We start from the raw sequence: 24,955 nt of genomic DNA, 5'->3' as shown, positions 1-24,955 counted from the left end.
ATATAGATTTTACCAATAAATAAAATTCAGAGGAAGCAAAATTGGTTAAACTCGGGTATTAACATGTTAAATATTACCCCCGTTCAGTTTTGTTGCCTTCAAAAAGTATGGTCCCACTTTACCCCTCCCAGACACAGCGCACCAAATGGTTACACGCTTACTATGCTGTAGCCTCTCTACAACAATGTCAGGACGTTCAAATCCAAAAAAAAAACGTGTTGTCTGCTTCATTATGAAACCATTAAGGTGCTCATGACATTCATCTGTAACCCATACATTACTCAGAACATCAGGTTCTTCATAGCATATTGCTAACATTGAAGCACAGTACCACCAATGTTTTTTTTTTTAATTCTTCGCATTGGCGTATTGCTAATATTCATTTTAAGAGAAGCTCGCACTAGACTTCTTTTCGGTGACTTGTTGCTGCAATACTCTTCCGTGGTTTTCCTTTGTACATACAGTAGTTGGGCGACCTGAAAAGCCCTTCCGCTGTGTCAAAACTAGCAAAAATAATGAATGCTCTACGATAAAAACTTTCTCTACAGTTGTTAGCACCATGTTAGCAAAAACTAACCTCAAATAAGAAAGAAGTAATGAACAAGAAGCCGTGGGAACTATCGACAATTGAATCAGCTGATCGAGAAGGAAACTACAGCTGATTCAGTTTCAGTACTGTTTATTATGGCTAATACTGTTTATCCGTCCCATTGATACATTTTTGTAAATAATAAAATATCAACAATGACCGAGTATTTTTTTATTCTTGATCCAATATTTTGAACGTAATAGGCTATAGAAGAACGTATTGTGATAGCGCAGATATCAGTTTTGAGTGTCCCGAATTGAAACAAATATATGTTGTGACAAGTCTGTCTGTCCGTCGGTCCATCTCCGTGCAGGAGTTCACACGGATAGTCTTCATTTTATGAAAATTGGTGTGGGTTTAATTTATTAATATTTATTGACTACTTCTTAGTTCGTAGTTTTTAAACTTTTTACTCCGAGAATCTTTACTATCATAAAATCCAAAATATGTATAAACAAAAAATAGTCATACTATTTTGATTTAAAGTTCACCATGTATTATTTATCGGAGGCATAACAAATTGTTAACACATCGCGCACCATACACTGATACAGTGATAAAAGACTGAATGTAGTCAACTTAAGCATTATACAATGCTAACCTCAACACAACTGAAATCGCTGGTACAATTTACGGGTAATAGTACGGAATTAAACCTAAAAAAACCTTTTGATGTTCATGTTTATGATGATTTTAGCATGATAAAAACGTGATTTTATCAATAAAAACAGTAATTTTATCAAATAACGCTTATGCGGTTCTCTCCTATTGTAAACAAATACAGTTCAAAATGTTTAGAAGAATGAATTTGTTACTTGCAATATTTTTAACGCACATTACTTGCATCGTTATTTGTCAAGAATGCGATGCAAACATTAAACGTATAATAATGTTTTGATCGTAGCAACAATATTTTGTATTCCTTAAATGTATTAAGGTTTTCGAGAGAGTCGCTATTAATTTATTTGCCAACATTTCTTTATTTTGTCTTCCGTATTCATAATCTACTTAAAACAATAACAATTTTAATTTTTGACATTTAAAAACTTATTTTGTCATTTATAACCTAGTCATTTATATGCCCACTTGTCAAGTTTGGTCCATAATTACGGATCTGATCATCACATGATTGAAATGTTCATTACACGCCTCTAGGGCAGAGATGTCGGTGTTGTGGCGTGATTACAATGAAGGTTCACCAGCAATAACCTGACGGATGAAGCACTTCGCTCTCTAGCGGCTAATGATAGGGGTGGGTTGGGTGAGGCCCTCCCCTCACCCCTCGTTGTAAGACTGTTCACTCCTCCACTGTCCCCCCTCCGACACTTACCCCTTGTTGTTGGCCTACTTTGTTGCGACCTTGTGGCTTCCGGAAACAAAAACATCCGATTACACCTTTGAATATTTGTTTCTCTTTACTTTATTTTCTTTCCTTTGCAGGCGTTGTAACATCTTTTTCAAGTCCACCGAACATAAGTAAAATATGGACAACATAATAAACTTTACTATTTAATAAATGTTACATGATCTGTTTCAAGATCGGTATAACCGTGGAAGATTTTAAAACGAAATAAGGGCTTCATGGCCATTATCGGCGTTAACTTTCATATTTGACGAATAAGTTATGTAATTTCATAATGTACAGCACGAGTGGAAACGTCTACAATGAGACGACTCCATTGCAGTAATACCCGATCATTATATAGAGATATTATAATATTAATTTGTGCACTGTTTAGACTTTATATATAGGATGATACTAAAATTAAAGATAATGCTTTCTATTTCTCCCTTGATTAATGGCTAATATTACATTACAAGAAAAGTATTTTAATTCTGATCTTAAGTTGATACCAGATTTTTTTTCGTATATCTGTTCTGATTTTAAACCTAGTTACTGTTTACTCGCTCATTGCCTTTCACAAGCTGATCTAAGTGTTAAATAATCATAATATGTGGACTCGTTACATCACTAGTGCGCTCATGGAAGCTACTACTACTCCAGTTAGGTTACAGTGATTCGTGCATGGAATCTTTCAGAGAGCTAGAATTTCTGAGTTTGCTCTGCCCCTACAAATTTCACTTGGTCATGTACTTTGTAGATCAAAGTGGACTTTGGTTCTTGGCGGGGACCTTTACCGATGTTAGACAAGAAGCAGGGACAACTATCGAGCCCAACACCACAGACTGACGCTTGTCACAGCATCTGCTACAAGTTGGTGTCAGACTGATCAGTAAGCTCCCAGAAAGTATAAAGAATTCCAACAATCAAAATGAATTTAAAACTCGTCTTAAACGCCTATTGGAGTCTAGTGCGTTCTACTCTGTCGATGAATTCATGATGAGCCGATGGGATTTATGAGAGGCGTAAGATCTGGTGTCAGCGAGAGTGTGCTTGAGTGAATTTGTGTAAGTGTAAGTTTGGATGTGTGTGTGTGTGTTGTGTGTATGTGTGTGAATGAATAAAAGTTTACAAATAAAACTTTAATGAAGTTTGCGATACAATGTTAAATTGTAAAAATGCAATAAAAGAGTATTTGATTTGATTACGTGACAGATGAGATAGGACGAGTTAGTACGTGTACATGTGAGAAAGTTTTACTTATATATTTTTTAATGGAAATAGACCTTTTAAAAAGCGTATGAGTATAAAGATGTTAGACAACTAAAACTAAAAGGTTTGTTTTTTAAATTTCACCAAGCCCACACATCGTCCACCAGCAATAAGAAATAAAAAACTGAAAATAATAACACACGCGATCATGTAATGTATATCCCTTCCTGTTTTCGATAAGGATATCACGGCCATTTGTTTACGTCGCCTTGATTGAATTACTAGGTCACGTGTAACTGTGTCATACGCTGTAACTGTTCCAGGCGGTGTTTAGCATCCTTTTTTGGACACTTTTATTAGACTTCTTTTATTTTAATGCCATTTTCTCATAATAATAATTCTACTCCCTGCTAATAACGCTTCTATAATTTCTTTTTCTCGGTGGTTTTAAATCTTTGAACTTGTAAGGTTTTGTTTTGTTTTTACGCACGACTTTTTTCAAACTGTCACCGGAATGTCAATATGATACTTGAACGTTTACAAAATCATTAGAGAAAAGGACCTCATCTTCCATTGATTGATTAGTAATGCATGGAGACGGTCTCAAATCCACGAATTACAATTTGACTTAAAATTACGTTCCTAATATTTGCGTATTGCTAAAATTTCACTCCAGTAGACTGTTTAGTTTGGCAAGAGTTACCTGCACACCTGTATAAAATAATGACATTCACAGAAAGGATACAGCATGGTGCAACACTAAGGAACACATAAAACTGCAGTCCACATAATTATATTATTCAAATCGTCCTTACATTCCTCAAACAGGCCTTAAAATTCTCAAATTGTCTCAGAGCTCTTAAACCGTCCTTGAAAACCTAAAACTTTAAAATCTTAAAAATCCACAAACCGTCTTGGTTTTGCAGGTCTCGTTGAGGTTGCATGAAAACTTCAGGTCTATAGCTAATTTTATTCTCAATATTTCCTGCACACAGATATGCAGACATATATTATACAGAAAAGAAATGTTTACATTCCCCGGCATACAAAGGACAAATTGTGTCAACCTACTGTGTGATAGGGTTCAAGGACGCTCAAACAAATCCCATGGTTACATAACCATCGTATAACTCAATCTTATTTATATGTAGAAATAAAGTTTTATGCAAAATTTAAACTAAAGATTATTTCTCGAAATATATTGTCACATGATACATTCACATTTTTCCATTGAGTTAGGTTCTCCATCAGTGTCTAGATAGTAAAAGTTGCAATGAGAAAGGCGGGTACTACAAAGCTAGAGCGCGCTGAAATAAAATCTTAACGCCGATTTTTATACTGTCCCATTTTTTTACTACATGTGTTAATATGCCATATGTTAAAATGTTTTATGATTTTACCAACCTCGATTGCAACTTTATTCTGCTATTTTGTCTATTAAATTACATAAGATTACGTATTTGTTCGTCGACGGTAAAACTCGTTTTGTCAATGATGACTACTTACGGGAGCACTTTCACATTATCAAATCATTTCGTCAAGCAGTTAAAAATGAACATTTCGTCCAAATAAATAAAATTAAACATAACACAAATTAATAAATAAACAAACTAGCACGCAGAAACACTCAACACAACGAAGACATTTGGTTATAATTTAGTTTACATGTATGGCCTGCCATGGACTGGAACTAACACTTGTACAAGGTTGTCCGCGGTGTACAGCATTAATTACAAAAAAGGTAGCGTATTCAGTACAATAGTGAATAATATAGTTTTTGTAATATTACGTCATCTGTAAAAATACCTACACAGAGTAATGCTGCAAGTGGAGAAGACATAGAAGTTTATAATCTCGTAAGCGGTGAGGAAAAGCCGGTGGCCAAATGCAGATTCCCTAACTGTGTACATCTTAGTTTTGTTCTGCTGATCTTTACTGTCGCGATTCTTAGCATCGAAAATTTCAGTTGTTAATGAAGACAAAGAAGTTTATAATCTCGTAAATGTGAGGAACATCCGGTGGCGGTACTGCAGATTCCCTAAACTGCGTTTACCTTAGTTATGCTCTGCTGATCTTTACCGTCGTGAATAATGTTTCCTAGCATCGAAAATTTCAGTTGTTAATGAAGACATAGACGTTTATAATCTCGCAAAAGGTGAGGAACATCCGGTGGCGGTACTGCAGATTCCCTAAACTGCGTTTACCTTAGTTATGCTCTGCTGATCTTTACCGTCGTGAATAATGTTTCCTAGCATCGAAAATTTCAGTTGTTAATGAAGACATAGACGTTTATAATCTCGCAAAAGGTGAGGAACAGCCGGTGGCGGTACTGCAGATTCCCTAAACTGAGTTTATCTTAGTTATGCTCTCCTGATCTATGTTTCTTAGCATCGAAAATTTCAGTTGTAAATGTAAACTAAAATCAGTAGTATAGCCTGTTATCACTGTATATAGAATGAGGTGTTAACGTTCGAGATACAGGAACGTCATGAGTAATTTTTAATAGCGGGGTGAGCGTATGCAACGCCTTCATCTGATAATTTTCAGTAAAGTTGGCGTTTATTTGTTAGATTCTTTACCCTTATGCCCACTTGATAATGGTTGCACACTTACAACAGTAAACACGAACGTTGTGCGGATATCAATAATGATTTTTTACCTACAATTTAATACTTATTCCATGAACAAAATAGACGAATATTTGACCAAAGTTATGACAATTGTGAGCAATAAATGAACAAACATTAGCGGGGAAAGAACTAATTATCGCCTTATTGTATAGCAAAATTATTAAATTTAAATATTTATTTTTAATTAAATAAGGATTAATTAAACACTTCCAGAGTATACGTATTATTGCTAAAATTTAGGTTACTATTTCAATGTAATTGGTATTTCGTAATATAATAAAGTTTCCTTACCGTAAAGGAAAACTCTTTATTGAACTGTTTAATTTAACTTTATTTAACTATAACATTTATTGAAACTGATTTATTAAATTACTTTTTCAAGTAGAATTTACTAGGTGTTTAACTTTTACTGCCAGTTTATTAAAAAAAAATATATTTTTGATAAAAACTACTACTTTTCTGTTAACCTTATGACTTTACAAGTAATCTGTTGTTGGCTACTATGTGTATTATAATTTGTTTTTGGGTCACCTTCGTTACTTATTACTGATAACAATTTAAGATTTTGATTAAAAAAAAGGAACTTTATTTTTACGGCTTTTCACATTTTGAGAATTGATTTACAATTCATGTCTTAATTGAAAAATTAGATCATAACGTAATACTTAATAAGAAGCGTTAATAAATGTAATGCCATTTTTAAAATTAATTTTACATAGCTTACATTTGTATGATCGCGCGATCGGTTGCAATACTAGTCCCACACTGTAAATATGGCATGTTATGTGTTTCTGTATATATAATTTCAAATATATTTATATTTCATTTTATCCCACTGCACATACGTTCAAGCAATGAAACCGCCAATCTGTTTTGCTGATGATATCTCCAAGGAAATGTCATTCTTTTCTCCAAGGAAGAGTGTTTACACAAGAGTATTGAAATGCTGAAAATGTCGAGATTTGCATAAACGATTCTCCGCGTTTACATCATTTGGAGTCTTATTCCTATTTTATTATTAATCTTGGTCTAAACTACCCCTCCTTTTCTCTTTACGAAAATAAATATTTAATTGTAGGTAATCCGCGAGGTTTAAAATTAAGAGGAGCGTTAAGAAAAAATTTTTAAAATAGTTATTACGTAGTAAATGCATTCAAGATCTCAAGAAAATATAATATAGACAAGTACAAGTTGTCATATTACAAATTTAGCAACGAGAGTAGCTCATACATTTGAGAAAGCAAATATAAAACCTCGTGACATATGCAATAGTAGATAGATTTAGTCGTTGCTTCATAGCAAAAGTCGTCGGAATTATTAGTCATCGAGTACTTGATTCTATACTAACAAAGTGTACACACCAAAGTGTACTGATTCATACAGTATCAACTTTGCTTACACAATTAAATTCTTGATATATATTGATATCAGAGAGAGCCGTCTCCAATAAACAAATGTTAAACCGAGACTGCTAATAATACATAAGAGTGAATTTATCTTGAGGGAGATATATCTTGATTGGCTGAAGCTTGACCATAACTAACACTGCATCACATGCTGCCAACTTCTTGACAGTAATGACGCCATATGTTTCGTTGCAATAATAAACAATATCGTCGAGAAACAAAAAAGCGTCAAATTATGTCAAAAAGCTGACAGCTTTGCCACATTATTTCATTTTATTCATGTGTACATGCCAACAGCTAAGGCAAAACAAGAAATGTGGTGGTTGGTAAGTAGCCTACGAGAAGGTCAATCTGTACAAATGTACGAAACAATAGAGATTGTTACATCAATCGAATACGTCACATGCACTGAGGAGAACGCAGAGGCAATGTATTACTAATAAACAGATTTATATTGAACTATAATATGTACACGAATGTTATATTACCAATTATTTGTAAATAAATACTAATTTACGTAGTCATCAAATTAAACAACCCTAAAATGAAAGGAAGAAATATGGATTAGGTAATTATCATAAATAATAATTATTAAATAATATCTCCAGTTTCAAGTGACTACATCAGTCAACACCGAATCATCGGAAATGTTCTTCATTAACAAACCTGCAAAGTAATTCCATTTCTTACACAGATACGAGTGTGGGAGACCAATCAGTCGAGACATACTCAAGGCCGTCTCACCAACGAACTGTACAATGACGAGCAGTTGATATTGATCATTCAATGATTAAGATTCAGCGTATATCGATACAGCTCAACTCCCTTCAACTCACTTGTACAGGTGGATTTGTATTATTGGTGTTTTCGGATTCTTGAACCGACGAATACTCTCCACAGAGACCGAAATATTTAACAAATTTTAATTGTGTCAGCAAAGTTCTATGAAGTGAGACCAGCAAAACTTCGACATTATTATAAAATAATTAACCTCTTCGGAAAAGAAACGCACTAAAAAAGTACTAGAAACAAAATCTTATAGGTACGCTTATTGAGTGAAAATTGGATGGAAATCGGCAAGACTACTTTGTTTACAACAGATATAGAGATCACTGGTCATATTGATCGTTAATTGAGCTTCAGCCAATGACGATTAAATTCCGCTATCTAACTCATCTGTACAGGCGGATATGTATTATTGAAAGCTTTTGTTTAAACATCTGTTGGCTGAAGATGTTGGTGTGAACAGGTAAGAGTAGATGACAGTTTTAAAAACGAAGAACAATAGAACACATCTTCGAAAGATTAAGCTGAGAAACAATCCGGTATTGAGCACTGATCTGACATTGCCTTCACTAAAAAATGTTGATCTGTTTTTGTTCAATTTAAGTAGCATACAGTGAATCCTAACTAATATTATGTATGCGAAAGTGAATGTGTTGGTTTACTACGTTTTCACGCGTAAAGTGTTCAACCTATAGTACTGAAATTGTATATGGGTATTCTTAGATCCTGGTTAGCATACGGGGCTGTTCTTTTTTCGGAAATCCTTCCGCGTTAAGCCCCACTGGTCTCTAAGTTTGCGAAAATCCCATCTTGGTCTCTACAGTTGCATTACAACAATCAATTAATATTAATTGAAAGAGCCTTTTAAATGTAATCAACGTTTCTGTGTAAACATTGTTTTAAGACATCACCATATGTTTAATTAATTTAACCACTCTTTTCATTTTTTTACATATTTTATAGTGTGAAAGAATAGAGTAAGCTTGTTAGTAACAGCACTTCTTAATTCAACGTTTTCTGTAACCTCTGTTCTGCAGAGTGTAAGTACACTTTTAACTGTACATTTTAGCAAATATTAAGTATGCAATCCTTAATCAGTACTGTAATGCAGATATGAAAGATTTACAATCGTGGTTGTCTTTTAGTAGGCAGAAGTAGGCTTCTCAGACCTGTATACGATGCATGTTTTCTTGATCATCGGGAAAACAAGGCAAACAATCAAGTATGGATCATAAAACACTGAGGCCTGAGTAAATTACATTGATCATAAATATACACTTTTGGCCAATTGTCTTCGTGGTGGTAACAAAACAAACTCCAATTTGTGTTTGTGTTATTTGTGATGTTTATTTATTAATTTCGCTACAATTGCCAGTGGTAAAATGAAATGTGTTTCTGTAAAGGACATAAAGATAAAATCATTCTTTTCGTGGTTGATAAACTGAAGAAGTGCCAGGAAGTTTTGAATATACGTTTAAAATATAAATTAAAGTACCGTGACATTGAACTGCCTACTGAAATAAATGAGACAGGTGGTTGGAGAGAGACAATTTGAAGTGCTTTTTTTAATTACAGAAACACATTTCATTTTACCACTGGCGATTGTAACGAAATTAATAAATAAACATCACAAATAACACAAACACAAAACAAACATGTGACTTTAGACTGACGCCATGTTGTCCATTTGCCGAAGCGCTCCAGGATTTTTACCTGTGCAGATAAGATGCGCATTAATAAACGCAACCACTACCGCCAGCCAGATAGCCCGGACTCCAACCGAAAGAGCAAGAAAGTCAGCATACCAAAATTTCAGCTGACCTGAAATTCTTGTTTTGGAAACGTTGCTAGCTCCCGTACTATAATACTTGTGTAGCACGTTGAGTTGATTCGATTTAAGCGAAGCACAAACTGTGACATTGGCGTACACAGCATTGGCGTATCTAGGATTCGAGTTTGGGGGGGGGGGGCATTCAGACTGAGAAGTTGAGAGGGGTTCGGATATTTTGTTCTCTGTCTTGAATGTTAACTATTAAATGTACGGTGTGTTTGGAGAATATAGATTAAAACTTCAAGTCATGGTTCATGCAGGGGTTTACAAGTTTGTTTCTTACTTCTACAGTGCGAGACTCATCTCAAACAAATACGCTGCGCTATAATACATTATATACCGTAACTATGCGTAAACTTCGCCATTAAACCTTGTCATTATTCATTTAAAATGTATTTTTATCAAATTATGTAATAAGAGATTTGAGGAAGGAGGAGGTAAACTTAAAGAAATAAAAGAGGCGTCAAGCCAATCTGGAGATGTAGACGACTATTGGGGCACTTAAAGCGAGAGGGAGAGAAACCATTATATTTTGCCTAGTCGTGGAAAATGTAGGAGTACGTGTATGATCGTACCTCTATACGGCGCAATGTTCGACGATTCGTGTCAAATTCAATTTTAATTTTGATTGGATTTTGGTTTAGAGAAGAAGTGCTCCCATTTAAATATTCGCATTGTTTTAGTATAATTTATCTTAAACAGACATTTCTTACATTTATTTGTTATATATGACAGGTAGAATTGCGAAGAAGAAAACAGTATAAGCTGCTTAGACATACAATTGTATGTTGAATCTTGAAGTGGGATAGTCCTAGTAAAGGGGATTAAATCCTAATTCGGAATGTATCATAAGAGTTCAACAAATCATATTTTATAGACACCAGAGCCCAACTAAAAACCACTTACAGCGCCTCTAAGTGTCAGATTTATACGGATTTAGGACAGGGAATTTAAAGGAACAGTCAGAATATGTTACCCAATGTTCGAAAATGCAAACACAAGTTAAAATATAAAAAAAGCATACATGTTTCTTACTTGTTTCATTCCAAATAATATATTTTTAAAGCCAAATGTCGAGAAAATAGCGAACTTAATGGGCCAGATTAGACAAAAACAAGAAGACTTGGTGTCGACTGAATAACTGCAATGTCTTGGACACCAAGTACGAGGGTTAAAATAGTTTACTTTAAGAAAATAAACGACTGTAGCGAAGATTGTTACGTTCATGCATACTAGCAATAAAACACAGGCATCTCATCCCAGCCGAAGTTTCTTACTGATTCTAAATTAATTTTATCCCGCTCCTTTAAACCCGAGAGCACATAGTGTCCGTCCAGAAAAAAACCAAAACCTCTTGACGGCAGGTTTTCTGAAAGTTATGATATCCTTTTCTCTAGACCCTATCAGAACTCCTATAAAAGAAAACCGCTTTGGAATCGGTATCATGCGATTGGAACAACATTGAAGCATACCAGTAGTACAAGGTAGAGTACGTTACACCACGTGTCGTGTAGCAGCGTGCTGACATTTCCAGTCTGAAGCTCATTTCATTCTCTAAATATCCTGCGGACAGACTTAATGCAGAAAATAAATTGTTACATCTCCTCGGCACGTACAAGAAATATTGTGCCTGCTTATTGAGTGGTAGGATTCAATGACACACAGCCAAATTCCATGGTTGAAATTAAAATTAAACAAAACTTGGCTTTGTTACAGGCGAAGTTATGGCCATAAATACTCTCTTACACTTGACCGCAGTACAATTTATCGTTTTAAAAAACATATAAAGATTAGTTGAACAGAACATGATTACTGAACACTATAACATAAACATAAATAGCTTACCCGTACATTCACAAGATAGGGAAGTACTACAAAGCAAGTGCATAGCAGTGTTGAAATCAAATCTTGTCACGTACTTTTAACATTGAATTTTCACTCTATTTTTGCTGTTGGTTGTACGAATAAACTGCTTTTGTTAATATTTCACATGTTAAAAATTTCATGTGATTGTACTCAGCTTGTTTACATATTTTTTGTTCTTATGTTTTCTCGTTGCTATCATTGTAACCCGTAAGACAAACGTAAAAATATTCACTAACGCTCAGCCAATTCCCATGGGGTGACATGCACCATCATCGAACTCAGTGTTGGTTATATAGAAATGAAGCTTCATGCAGAATTTCAAATGTGTATTCCAGTTCGTTTTCGAGATATCGTGGGGACAGACAGATAAAAATGAATCTGTTCCTGCCGTACGAGTTCACTAGCGCTCAGCCCATAATTCATTCGTAAATATAAATGATAATAATTCTGAATCAAAAGTGACATTTGTATGTATATAATATGAATTGTTAAGGTACAAAGTTATTTTATATATTTTAATCACCAAAGTAACAAAGTTGCGAATCTTCAAAAATATTCTTTCTCTAGTTTGTTTCAGTAGAATTTTTATTATTTTTAGGGGAAACCAACAGCATTTTTTATGTTAATCAAAAGGAAACACGTTTTTTGCCCCGCCAAAAATCCGCCCTCTTATACATGTTCATCAATCATTGATAAAATACACTTTTAACACATTTGATGCCAAATAAGGGTGTCTAATACATCCTAATATTCATACATTTTGTACATAAAAGGCTATGTTATAAACTATTTGTAAGAGTTAATTTTTTTACTCATTTGTGCTGTGTTGTTTTTATATTTTACAGACAGAACAAAATTATTTAAATAAAAAAAAGAGTGACAAAGGTATCCGAAGGTATTTTGATGATATTTAAAAGAACCTTTATTTTTTTAAGTAAAAGTTCTAAGTAGTATGGAGTAGTAATAATTACTTATTTATCCACAGAATCACAAAAAGGGAAATCAAATCTCTCATTGTTATTAATTATTTCCAAGGATACCAGGTGTTTTATTCAAAATTCGCGCTCTCAGTGGACGTTCTTGGCTTTCCTCTCGCTAACTCTAATTTGTAAAGGAAACCAAGTAGGAAGGACTAACCCATCCGCTCTTACATCGTTGCCAGTGCTTTGTAGTTGAAGAACTGAAGTAACTACAGGGGGTGCAGTAAAGGAAGAGGATCCTTCTCAAACAGAGTCACCTCAAGGGGTGCCAACCGCTTGAGGTTTTAACAGAAGCTAACCGGAAGTCTACACCAACCACTCCAACATCGTAAAGGTTGAAAGGCCTACATAGATCCTAAGGGCGTATTCCTGAACATGAAAGCCTTGAGACGCCTTAGAAGAATCTAATCAGACCTGTCAGCTACATTACTATCAAATTCAACCCGAGTCTTGTACTTGCTAGAAGAATTCTGGTTGTTGGACATCTGTAACGAATCTTGGCTCCCAAGATTCGTTACAAATTGTTAGTGGTGCTGAATGTGCAAGAGGCTGACCGCTACAGTAAGCCGCGTTGGACGGAGCGGCTTACACTAGGGGAGGGCAACCTCCCCCCCACCCCCAACACTCACACACACCCATCGAACACTACCTATGTTCTTCACACACTCTTACAATCATATTACTAATGGAATATTTGAAGATTAATTGAAAGATTCGAGGATGTTAGATCGAAATTAAATTTTTTTGTATTTAGATGAAATGAATGAATTGGCAATTCAACTATGAGAACTGTAATTTATTTTGGTATGATGCATAGTATAGTACAAAATCTTACAAAATTGGAAAATATTTTACTGAGGCTAAATATTAACATCATAGTATGACACCAAATAAAACAATGGTGTTCAATAATTAACCTGCCGAAACAAATCTAAAGAACAATTTTATTCCACAAAAATGTTCAATTTATACACTGTATTCAAAACTGTATATGGCTATTAGCTATAGTTGAAAGTCCTGATCTACCTTTAAGAGGGTTTTAATAAATTACACAGTGTTTCTGAACTTGGGAGCATAGTGTAAGGATTTAAATAGGAATTTTACTTCAAATGAACATAGATCTGTAATTGCTATTTGGTCATTATTGATATTTGGAACTATTTTTCAGTGAATGTCTAGATTCTGCTCATAGAACACCAGAAATGAGCTTTAGGAGTTCTTGAGCGGACGGTTTGGACGAACAAAATACATTCTAGAAAATCAGTAAAACTTGGTTATATTATTGATAAATAATTTATTAGTTCCATTGTAGTTACGAAAAATAATTGTTAGTCGACCTTTTGGGGGACTATAGTTTCTCAACAAGTATTTACTACTTAGCAGATAGAAAGGAAAATTCTTGGTACCCTTAGATTAAAATCCTGTGAGGTATTATACAGGTTTTAAAATCCCGTGTTTTTACTTATTATTGATATGAAAATTGTTAATAAAAATATTAAGTCTAAAAATTGTTAGTTTATACCTTCAAATTTTCAATGATCATTTGTGCCCAGTGTGGCTCTAAACGCCTCGCCTCTTACCGAATAATGGGATAAGCTGGATCACAACCTCTATTCCCTTATGCAGCATAACGCACCGTTGCCTCTTGCTGTGTATCATAACATTAAATTTGCGTATATTAATTGTTTTCAGTGTCTAAGTTTTGACTGATGCCTATTCGATGTTGAATTTGTCCATTAACAGATGGAAGGTATGAATAAAAATATACGCAATGGAATATTCGACCTTGTCGTATTTGGACGAGCATTATTCCTATATTTACACCATGGAAATCACTGAAAACGTTACTGCAGTATCTGGTGTATCTCACCATTGTCTATAGCAGTAAAAATATGTGATTATGAAATCATATTGATGGTCTGATTAATATTTGCCATTAATATTCTAGAAATAATGTTTGGCCAAATGTAAATGTGTATGAGAATGTTCGTATTGAACTGAAGAGAAATTAAACTAAAATATTAGAATTTAAAATTTTTGTTTATACTCTATTTGAGAATAATTTTTCACGTGATAGCTTTTTAAATATGGTGGTAGCTCTGCTTCATGGTGTTTTCAATGAAATCGGACTGTTAGATTCTTTGTAGCGGTGCTAAGATATAGAGGAATTCTTAAAGAACCCATTTTAGTTGGAGTTTGTAAACTTCAAAACGGACAATTTCCACAAAAACCAATACTTGACACTTTTTTAATATTTTCTTTTTTGGAAATGGTTTAAAATGCATGTGAACGCTCACTACTGTCTGACCAGGACAGTTCGAGCGAGAAGCGTTCAGTGCACAGGTATTGTGCTCTTCAAAAAAATCATGATACACTCGTACTTCTCACAACTCATCTCTATAAGTGCATATGTAATACTGACACTTTCTGTTTAGCATTAATTTTGTTGGCTGAAAGTGACTCTCCACAGCGAAGCCACCATATTTCAAGATGATGGTTATGTTAACATGTTTTGACGCGCTATGAACTGGAAAACTGTGATCAAGAATCATATGAATTAGGTAATAATTTATATAAACATGGAAACGTTGTTAATCTTTTGAAATTCCTTATATAAAAAGAAGTAGAGAAAAATTTGTTTTTAGAATAACTACTTTCAAATTAAATGAATATATTTCAGAATTACGTTTAAAGATTACCACAAAAACAGTGTAAAATATCTTTTGTGTTTTTAGATGAGTTTTTACCAAGTAAACACGTTTTTACTGATTTTCTGCAATATATTTTGTTACTTTTACAAAGTTTCTTCTGTTTATTTAAACCGTAAATATTTAGCTTCCTCTTTATTTTCCGTTCAATTGTAAAAGAAAAACAACATTTCTGTTGTTTTAAATTTATTTTTTATGTTTATTGGTTTATTTATCTTCTGTGTCGGTTTTCATGAATATTAAATATCAAATATAAATATAAAAAAAAACATAAGTACTGTTTTCTGCGCTTTTACAGAAGTGGTTTTAGTAAGACTAACAAACTGTACCAATTTGACTCACCTTGAACCGCTATGAATACAATAGTATTTATAAAACATACACTCTTAATAGACAGACGCCTAGACGGTCCAAAAAATTAAGTAAGAAAGGACTATATTTATAATTATGACATTTATTATTCTGACCTAGCAGCTTATCCAGTGAAGTTTAGTTAAGACATTTCTGGTCTCTATACAGAGCACGAAAATGGCTAAAGAGATAACATCGAGTGAATGGTCCAGAAAGAGGTGAAAGATTAAAAACATGGTTGAAACTGCCACCATGACGTAATGGAATTGGCATTGGCTTTGATGTGGAAGTATGTGGTGTATGTTGTAGGACTTGGTATGTGTCGATGTGGCGAGGATGAGAGCTCGGGCCATGTGAGGGGATGAGAAGGTGCTGGGAGAGAAGTATGGTCGTTACTGAGGACCTGTTGGAGAGTGTTTGAGAGACTGATGTGGAAGTATGTGGTGTATGTTGTAGGACTTGGTATGTGTCGATGTGGCGAGGATGAGAGCTCGGGCCATGTGAGGGGATGAAAGGTGCTGGGAGAGAAGTATGGTCGTTACTGAGGACCTGTTGGAGAGTGTTTGAGAGACTGATGTGGAAGTATGTGGTGTATGTTGTAGTACTTGGTATGTGTCGATGTGGCGAGGATGAGAACTCGGGCCATGTGAGGGGATGAGAAGGTGCTGGGAGAGAAGTATGGTCGTTACTGAGGACCTGTTGGAGAGTGATTGAGAGACTGATGTGGAAGTATGTGGTGTATGTTGTAGTACTTGGTATGTGTCGATGTGGCGAGGATGAGAGCTCGGGCCATGTGAGGGGATGAGAAGGTGCTGGGAGAGAAGTATGGTCGTTACTGAGGACCTGTTGGAGAGTGTTTGAGAGACTGATGTGGAAGTATGTGGTGTATGTTGTAGTACTTGGTATGTGTCGATGTGGCGAGGATGAGAGCTCGGGCCATGTGAGGGGATGAGAAGGTGCTGGGAGAGAAGTATGGTCGTTACTGAGGACCTGTTGGAGAGTGTTTGAGAGACTGATGTGGAAGTATGTGGTGTATGTTGTAGGACTTGGTATGTGTCGATGTGGCGAGGATGAGAGCTCGGGCCATGTGAGGGGATGAGAAGGTGCTGGGAGAGAAGTATGGTCGTTACTGAGGACCTGTTGGAGAGTGTTTGAGAGACTGATGTGGAAGTATGTGGTGTATGTTGTAGGACTTGGTATGTGTCGATGTGGCGAGGATGAGAGCTCGGGCCATGTGAGGGGATGAAAGGTGCTGGGAGAGAAGTATGGTCGTTACTGAGGACCTGTTGGAGAGTGTTTGAGAGACTGATGTGGAAGTATGTGGTGTATGTTGTAGTACTTGGTATGTGTCGATGTGGCGAGGATGAGAACTCGGGCCATGTGAGGGGATGAGAAGGTGCTGGGAGAGAAGTATGGTCGTTACTGAGGACCTGTTGGAGAGTGATTGAGAGACTGATGTGGAAGTATGTGGTGTATGTTGTAGTACTTGGTATGTGTCGATGTGGCGAGGATGAGAGCTCGGGCCATGTGAGGGGATGAGAAGGTGCTGGGAGAGAAGTATGGTCGTTACTGAGGACCTGTTGGAGAGTGTTTGAGAGACTGATGTGGAAGTATGTGGTGTATGTTGTAGTACTTGGTATGTGTCGATGTGGCGAGGATGAGAACTCGGGCCATGTGAGGGGATGAGAAGGTGCTGGGAGAGAAGTATGGTCGTTACTGAGGACCTGTTGGAGAGTGATTGAGAGACTGATGTGGAAGTATGTGGTGTATGTTGTAGTACTTGGTATGTGTCGATGTGGCGAGGATGAGAGCTCGGGCCATGTGAGGGGATGAGAAGGTGCTGGGAGAGAAGTATGGTCGTTACTGAGGACCTGTTGGAGAGTGTTTGAGAGACTGATGAGAGAGCCACTACGTTCAAAATTATTCTCCTTGGCACTGTCAAAAAACGGCAGGTGATACGGCTAGCAATTAACATTGTTGGAATAATCAATTCAGAACTATTCCCTCCCCCCCCCCATGAGAGAAACTACTCTAGGCTAAACTTATGGAATGAACTGTTACTGTATTGTGTTGTCATTTTTAACTCTATTGACCTGAAAATCAATGCCAAATGAATAGTCAAATTTTATTTTTAAGAGCTTTTTCTAAATTCTAATTTTAATTACAAATAATTGAAAATGTTTTGTAATTGATTATAGTAATTTTGGTTTAATAATATCTTTAAATTAACTATAATTTGAACTATTAATCAAATAGACTACTTGAGTTTTTCCTTTCGTGATTAATTTAGTGTAAATCATGTTTTTTTTTACAAATTACTGATTATTCGGAATTATCAATAAAAACTTACTTTCAAAATTAAGCTTAGGTATTGTTGCAGTAATTAAGTTGGACTTTTCATGAAATAACATATCGTGATCGTATTAGTGTGTTACTGAACAATGACTCTTACTGGACAAAGTAACAAAAAACAATAGAAGTAGTAACTATAAATATTTAAAAGTGTTAACGATAGTATGTTTTGAAATACTGTTTTAGAGCGCATCACTCTCGTGACGTAGGATTGATACAGATTTGTGAAATATTTCGCGACTTCTGTTAACTGAGTGTTACCATTTCATAAGGAATATGTTGGAGTATGACAACGAATGTGAGATGAAAGTAGGCAGAGAAATAACTGTGATTATTCTGCTCGCCGGCCCCAGTGCTCGTAGGGGTGGGTTTTCTCGGGCACGCAATCACATTAGAGGGGCGGAATAATCCTCCCTCTCTCCCCTCCACTCTTCTTCCCGCACGTCACGTCACGTTTCAGATAATTACTGTAATTATACAGCCTAAATAAAACAAATACACGCTGAATATAACCTATATTCATTTTTATTTTCTCCAATCGTATCATATAAACATATATGTTCATCGCGACAATATGGATGACTAGCATACCCCACGGTATGCCCCAAATGCCCCAATATGGATGACCCACGGCTCTGCACGCAATATAATTTGGAAATTATACACCATGTGTATATACATTTTAAATGACATTCCAAACAATCTTGAGATAAGTGGGGCGTAGCCCGTAGGGATTTTCGAAATAAGAGTACACCTATATGTTAACCATGGACCCTGAGAATTTTCAGTACAATCTGTACCACGGCGTAGTTAAATAAAATTTAAATAACGGAAGTAATATAATATTTATTTATTTATCTCAGCGATACTTTGACATTCACAATGAAACTCCATCAGCCGATCACAAACAGTTACATTTACTACACATTCCTTTCGGTGTGGTATGGAACTAGCGCCTATGGCCGAATAAGGAGAAATAATTAATCATGGTTCGGTACCCATTATGTGACTTGACCGCGGCTGTTTTAATATTATGGTCATCCTGATCCAGTTCTAAAAATTAATAGTAGTGCGATGTTTCCTTTCGTGACATCAGTAAATTCGAAACAGCTGAATAAACAAATGAAATCTGAAGACTCGTGTCAGCTGTTTGCTGAGTCAGTCTCGAATGCATCAAATGAAGTATAAACTAATGTACTCGGAGCAGAGCATAACCGCCAAGTCGATTTGAATTTTATTTAAAATGTAATACAAATAGACTTGAAATGTCGCATATTCGACGGCGTTCTTACGTTCTACACTACAGTACTCAGTGAGCAAGGTCCAGCAACCTCACTGATCATACTCTGTGATTGAAACCCTCTAACAAGAGTATAATTTTACAAAAACGTGCATGTTCAGTTTCAGATATGATAAACCTAAAATAGTGATTAGCATGATGACTGCGACAGACTCCTTACGTCGCAGCACCATATCAGAGTCTCACTGTGTATAGAGCCGCAGTGAGGGCGTTTATGTTTATGTGCCTGGCAAAAACAAGAGTAATGTACTCCCTCAAAAAGTTACAGTAATAAGAATAATATTGACGTTTATGAACATTTACAATTTATAATTAATTTAACTATTTTAGAGTACAACACAAAGCACAGATTAAATTCAATACTAAGGAAGAAATTTCAGGATACCTTCATAAAACGTTGAGTTAGGTTATTAAAGTCAAACGAAGACGTAAAAATACCCAAGGTACCAAAATATGGAATTAAAATTAATGATGTCAATCAGTTTAGTTCATCATTTAAGAGATATTTATATACGAGTGTATTTAAAATGTAAACGTAGACGGTGCTGTTCAGTGGGAGTGAATGGAAGTACGCGGAGAGGAACTGATCAAAGAAATCAGAACAAAAGTGGTTTGGAGAGATGTTTGCGTGTCATTGAGCACATTTATGAATTTGATGTAAAGAAAGTCACCGTGGCCGACAAGCCAAATGTATAACTCGTTTGAATATTAACACGAGGACTTGAAAATGAAAGTCGACTTCAGCTATTACAACATTTACCATAAAAAACACTTCAATATTCCTTTGGACGGCCTCAATTTGATGTTTTAGTAGTGTATAAACAAACCGGTGACACGGAGTGAAATACGTGATGGAACGTGACGAACGTCTTACCAGTCAATCCAACTAATTAACTTCATCACACATGTTACTATGCCACATTATAAGATGTCATATGATGATACTCAGTTTTGAGTGTGTTTGCAAATTTGTTTATTCTACGATATCCTCTTTTCCATCATGGTTACTCATAAGATCAATGTAAAAATATTAGAATTGTATTTTTAATGTTGACACTTTGATAAAAAAATCAATAGTTCTTCCAAGGATTAATAGAAACCAATGTAGTTTCTAGCTTCTAGCACATTTATTGGTAACCAAGAGTCATCACGTGTAAGGATATACAAACCGTAACGACACGATTGTAAGGAGGCCCTGTTGGGTTCTTACAAAAATGTAACCTTTTTTTAACATATAATATTGTACAAGTTTTTTATTATGAATAGTCTTAAATGATGCCTGAAAATTTAGCAAGGTATAAATAGACCGTCTTGTAAAATGTATAGGCTTGTAGATAAAACCCATATCGGTTAGATTTAAACCCTAAGCAAGATTAAAAATCAATAATATGAATCGTTATACTTTCTATAGTTCGTCTCAGGTGTCATGTAATTGGTCTAGTTTGTCACTACTATTATTTTATATTTTAACTCATTCATTACTTGTGCAACCTATAAAAGGTTATCTATATTATGTTAAAATTAAATTCGTTTCTAGAACATTAAACAGATGAAAATGGATGGTTATAAACAGGACCAGACACCATGGGTTCAGATAGAAACACGCATGAGAAACAATCATCGAACACAAAAACAAATGTGTCTGTTGTCGAAGGAGCTGTGACTATCGGGAGAAATTTGTATTTTCAACCCACGATTTTTGGGTTTGTTTTTGAACCAGGACCCAACATTCCTGTTTGCTACTGTTCGAATTACATATTTATGGCCATTGTAATTTATTCTCACTCCAACAATCCTTCCGAACTACTCTTCCCATGCTCTCTGTGAAGCCACACCCTAACGGGTTTATACAAAGACAATCTGTAAATTTGTAGTTAAAGTTAGATAGTAACTGTGTCTTTGAGTTTTTAATATCTGCATTATAACACTGGCCAATCGCTGCATATTTAGTATTGGCTAAAATGTACAGTTAAAAGTATATTTGTACTAACATTTTTAATTTTCTTATCTGGATATTTTTACTCTGTGCTTAACAGCAATTTTATCACAGAAAGATTGAAATAATAGTAGGTTACTATAAAACTTAATGGTAGTTAATTAAACATAAGGTTATGCTGTCACTAGACAATGTTTGCACAGAACAGAAGTAGTCGAATTTATTTAGAAGTTCGGTAGCTCTCTTCGGATCACGTAGTATTACATTGGTAATATCAATATCGATCTCCAGGGTCCAGCGCGAACATTGAACAAAATTTGTTTCTCATTATAAGTTACAGAATCTTGTTCACGAGATTGAACTTGTCACTCGGAAATAACATTATTTAACCAGTTTATCATTTCCTGATAGATACATTTGATATTTGAACCCTTCTCGTTATACACGGACGTTGATTTCATATTGCCTACTGACTTATTTTAACTTTGTAAGGTACGAGCTATTACTGTATAAACCTATAAATTAAAAGTTTTACCTGTACGTTAATATCTTTGCTGAAAAATTGAAGTTTCTCTTAATTGCGTTTTTACAGGTTAAATTCGTACCATCCGGTGTGTATAAAGTCAAGTTTAATTTCAGGAAGCAATCATGTACGTGAAGGACCAAAATTAATACAAGGTTGTTCCTCCTGGAAAACAAACAACCGTCATTCTAGTGGAAAAGGAACGCGTCGGAATATAGGAAAAGGTCAGAATAGAACACATTACCATTTTCTTTATTCTGTTACCTAGGCAAGATTAAAATAGTTGTGTAGTGCTTGAATCCCTCTTCTGAGGATCTACAAAGTGATATAATTGATAAAACATCGATATTGAGAATACATCACAGATTGAGATAGAAATGCTCTCAATCGGCTATAGGGTAGTGTCGGGCCTGTCAATTAGTACTGGATCCCTCTTCTGATGGTATATAAAGAGTTCTACCATGGATAAAACATCGATATTGAGAATACATCACTGATTGAGATGTAGAGGTCTAGATGATTTAGAGGTAGAGTGGTAGAGAGGGCTTAATAGCCCTAACTCCGCCTCTTTAATAAAGGCATTTTTCATTCATTCATTCATTTAATTTAATTCATTGAGATAGGAATGCTAGCAGTAGGCCATAACCTAGTGCCGGACCTGTCAATTAGTGCTTGGATTCCTTTTCTGAGGATTTACAAATGATTGCTCCCACAGATAAAAATGTACTCTTAAGAGGAGTACCTATTGAACAGTATGACCCAGGGGCGTATCAAGAGCTGCGTTCTGAGGGGTTATTAATAACGATATATTCTGCTCCCCCCTCCCAATTCCATCCAATCAGTGGAAAACATTGGCAATGTACACAGTTTTGTCGGCACATAGAAAAAACTTCAAATGGTATTCTTCGCATTCATTGTAGTTTGTTCTAGTCATGTTGCAATTCGTTGTGACTTATTTTCCAATTTAGCTGCAAACAGCTCTTCCTTTCCTCTTGATGTAGAACCGCGAGTCCAGTGAAATGGCTGTCTACGCTACGAGCATAATTTGTGGAAGGGGATTCACAGCACAGTATATCCAGCGAGCCTTTTCCAACTCATAATGTTTTGTTGTAGATTATCTAATTACAACACATATTATTCCAAGTTTTATTTTGCTTGTTAATTATTGAAAGACGTATACAAAATCCTTCAACTACCTTAACAGAATTAATTTTTGTTAAAGACTTTATTGACTGAATCGTTTGTTGTGATTTAAAATGTAAAGTTATAAAAGAAATTATTTAAATTTGTAAGTTTTTTTGTTGTGTTCCAATGTTTTAAACCCAACCGTGGGGGGTTTTCACTTACGTGGGTACAATTATGATATACACTGGCTGGGATGATTCTCGAAGAGAGAGCAATATTCAACTGAGAACGCTGAAGTGCAGGGATACCTGAAATCTGCTGTCTGTCTGTACCTGATGAGACGAAACATTCGGGCGTTAGGCACACCGGCTTTCGCCTTAGGCACAGTTCCGTGAGTTTGGAGACCGTAATCAAGAAATGGTGGTGGACGGTATCCAGTCGCAACGTTTCCGAAAACGCATGCTGGAGACGGTAGGGATTCAACACTTGCATGCTCTCATGTCGCTCGTAAGTAATACTCCAATCCAAGCAGTGGTTAGGCCTGGTTGAAAGAGACCTTCCTTCCTCGCTGTGACAAAAGGAAGCTCGCCCCCAAAGGGGAGGTCGAAGTAGTGTAGGCAGGCACCACTACACTACTACGAGTATGCGCCGGCTCGCCTTGCGAAAGCTTGGTTTGAGGCTAGAGACATATGTCCCGCTTAGTGCAGCTGTTTCGACGTTGTTTCGTCTCATGAGGTACAGATAAACAACAAATTTCAACTGTTACTGTACTACAGAGTTCTCAGTTGGAGATTGAGGGCTTTTTTCTCTCTTCGAGAACCATCCCAGCCAGTGTTGGAGAGAACTAAATTACTAAAACATTCCTGGCTAAGATTATCTTAGTATGATAGTCTACAAGTTTTCTATTTCCTCATGTATTATAAATATTTATTATACAATTATCATATTTGTCAAATGAGTAATGGAGACTGATAAACTTGTGCTGGAAAAAACATAACCTACGCAAAATGCATAGAAATTGCACTTTCAAGAGGACACAGCAAACAACGTGATCTACCACTTTCTCTAGTTTCCAAAATATACGGCACAACACTGACAAAAGAATAAAGAGAGAGGTGCAAAATATTTATGTTTTTTATTATATATTTTTATATATAAATAATTGTCATGATTCGTTAATTGCTGCTTATAGCTGAGTAGCTATTAGAGTCATTGTAAATATGAAAATATGGATTTGTTTTCATGATCATAAGATTTCATCACCAATGTTCCTTACCTTAACATTGTCTTTGCTATGGATTAATATTTAGCTAATATTAGGTTGTTTTTAAATCGTTCAAACCGTTTTAAATCTCCGCTTTATTAGTTTCAATATAAAAAATTGAACTTTTTACCTCCACACTACTATGCTGTCTTCTTAGCTGTCTTCTTTCTGTCACACTAGCATTGTCGGCTCAACAAGTTTTCTGTATCCAGGACCTGACTCTCAATTGAATGCACTGTGTAGCAGATGTTCAGCGGTGTCGGGACAGCAGGCCGGCCTCACTATTATCAGCTGATTGCTACTTCCGGCCAACCTGCTCAATGACCACCGGAAGTGACAAATAACTACGATCTTTTTGGACTGTCTTGGATACTAGAACTAGTATAGTATTGTATTGTACAGTACTATATAGTACGAGACATGTCAATGCAAGCCTGAGTTGTGGCGCAGTGTTGTCAACTGTAAAGAAAGAATAACTAGTGATGGGATAATCGATTGAATTCAACAACCCAGCGATCGTTACTGCTCATCTTTACTTCTCATATATCTTCCTGAATCCCTTACTTTCACGATATAAATTAACGCTTATTTACACTACGAGACATTACGTGAACAATAATAATAATAATAATAATAATAAAATCCAGAATAAACAAACGCCGAAAAACAAAACGGATGTAAACAACCGGAACGTAGCTTAACGTCGCGTCCGCGTCGCCTTAAGGCCATGTCACACTGCCGTGGCGTCGCGTCC

The 24,955-nt window shown here is 35.6% G+C and overlaps 1 protein-coding gene across 2 annotated transcripts in view; it reads left to right on the top strand.

Annotated features, from left to right (window-relative positions):
• The window catches only part of LOC124354454, a 116,390-nt gene that overhangs the window by 42,829 nt on the left and 48,606 nt on the right, over positions 1-24,955 (top strand). The window lies entirely within an intron of this gene.

The sequence above is a fragment of the Homalodisca vitripennis genome, chromosome 2 (genome assembly GCF_021130785.1).
Source record: "Homalodisca vitripennis isolate AUS2020 chromosome 2, UT_GWSS_2.1, whole genome shotgun sequence".
Classification (NCBI taxonomy): Eukaryota; Metazoa; Arthropoda; class Insecta; order Hemiptera; family Cicadellidae; genus Homalodisca; species Homalodisca vitripennis.
Note: the sequence above shows the minus strand (reverse complement) of the source record. Positions and strands in the feature narration are given on the sequence as shown.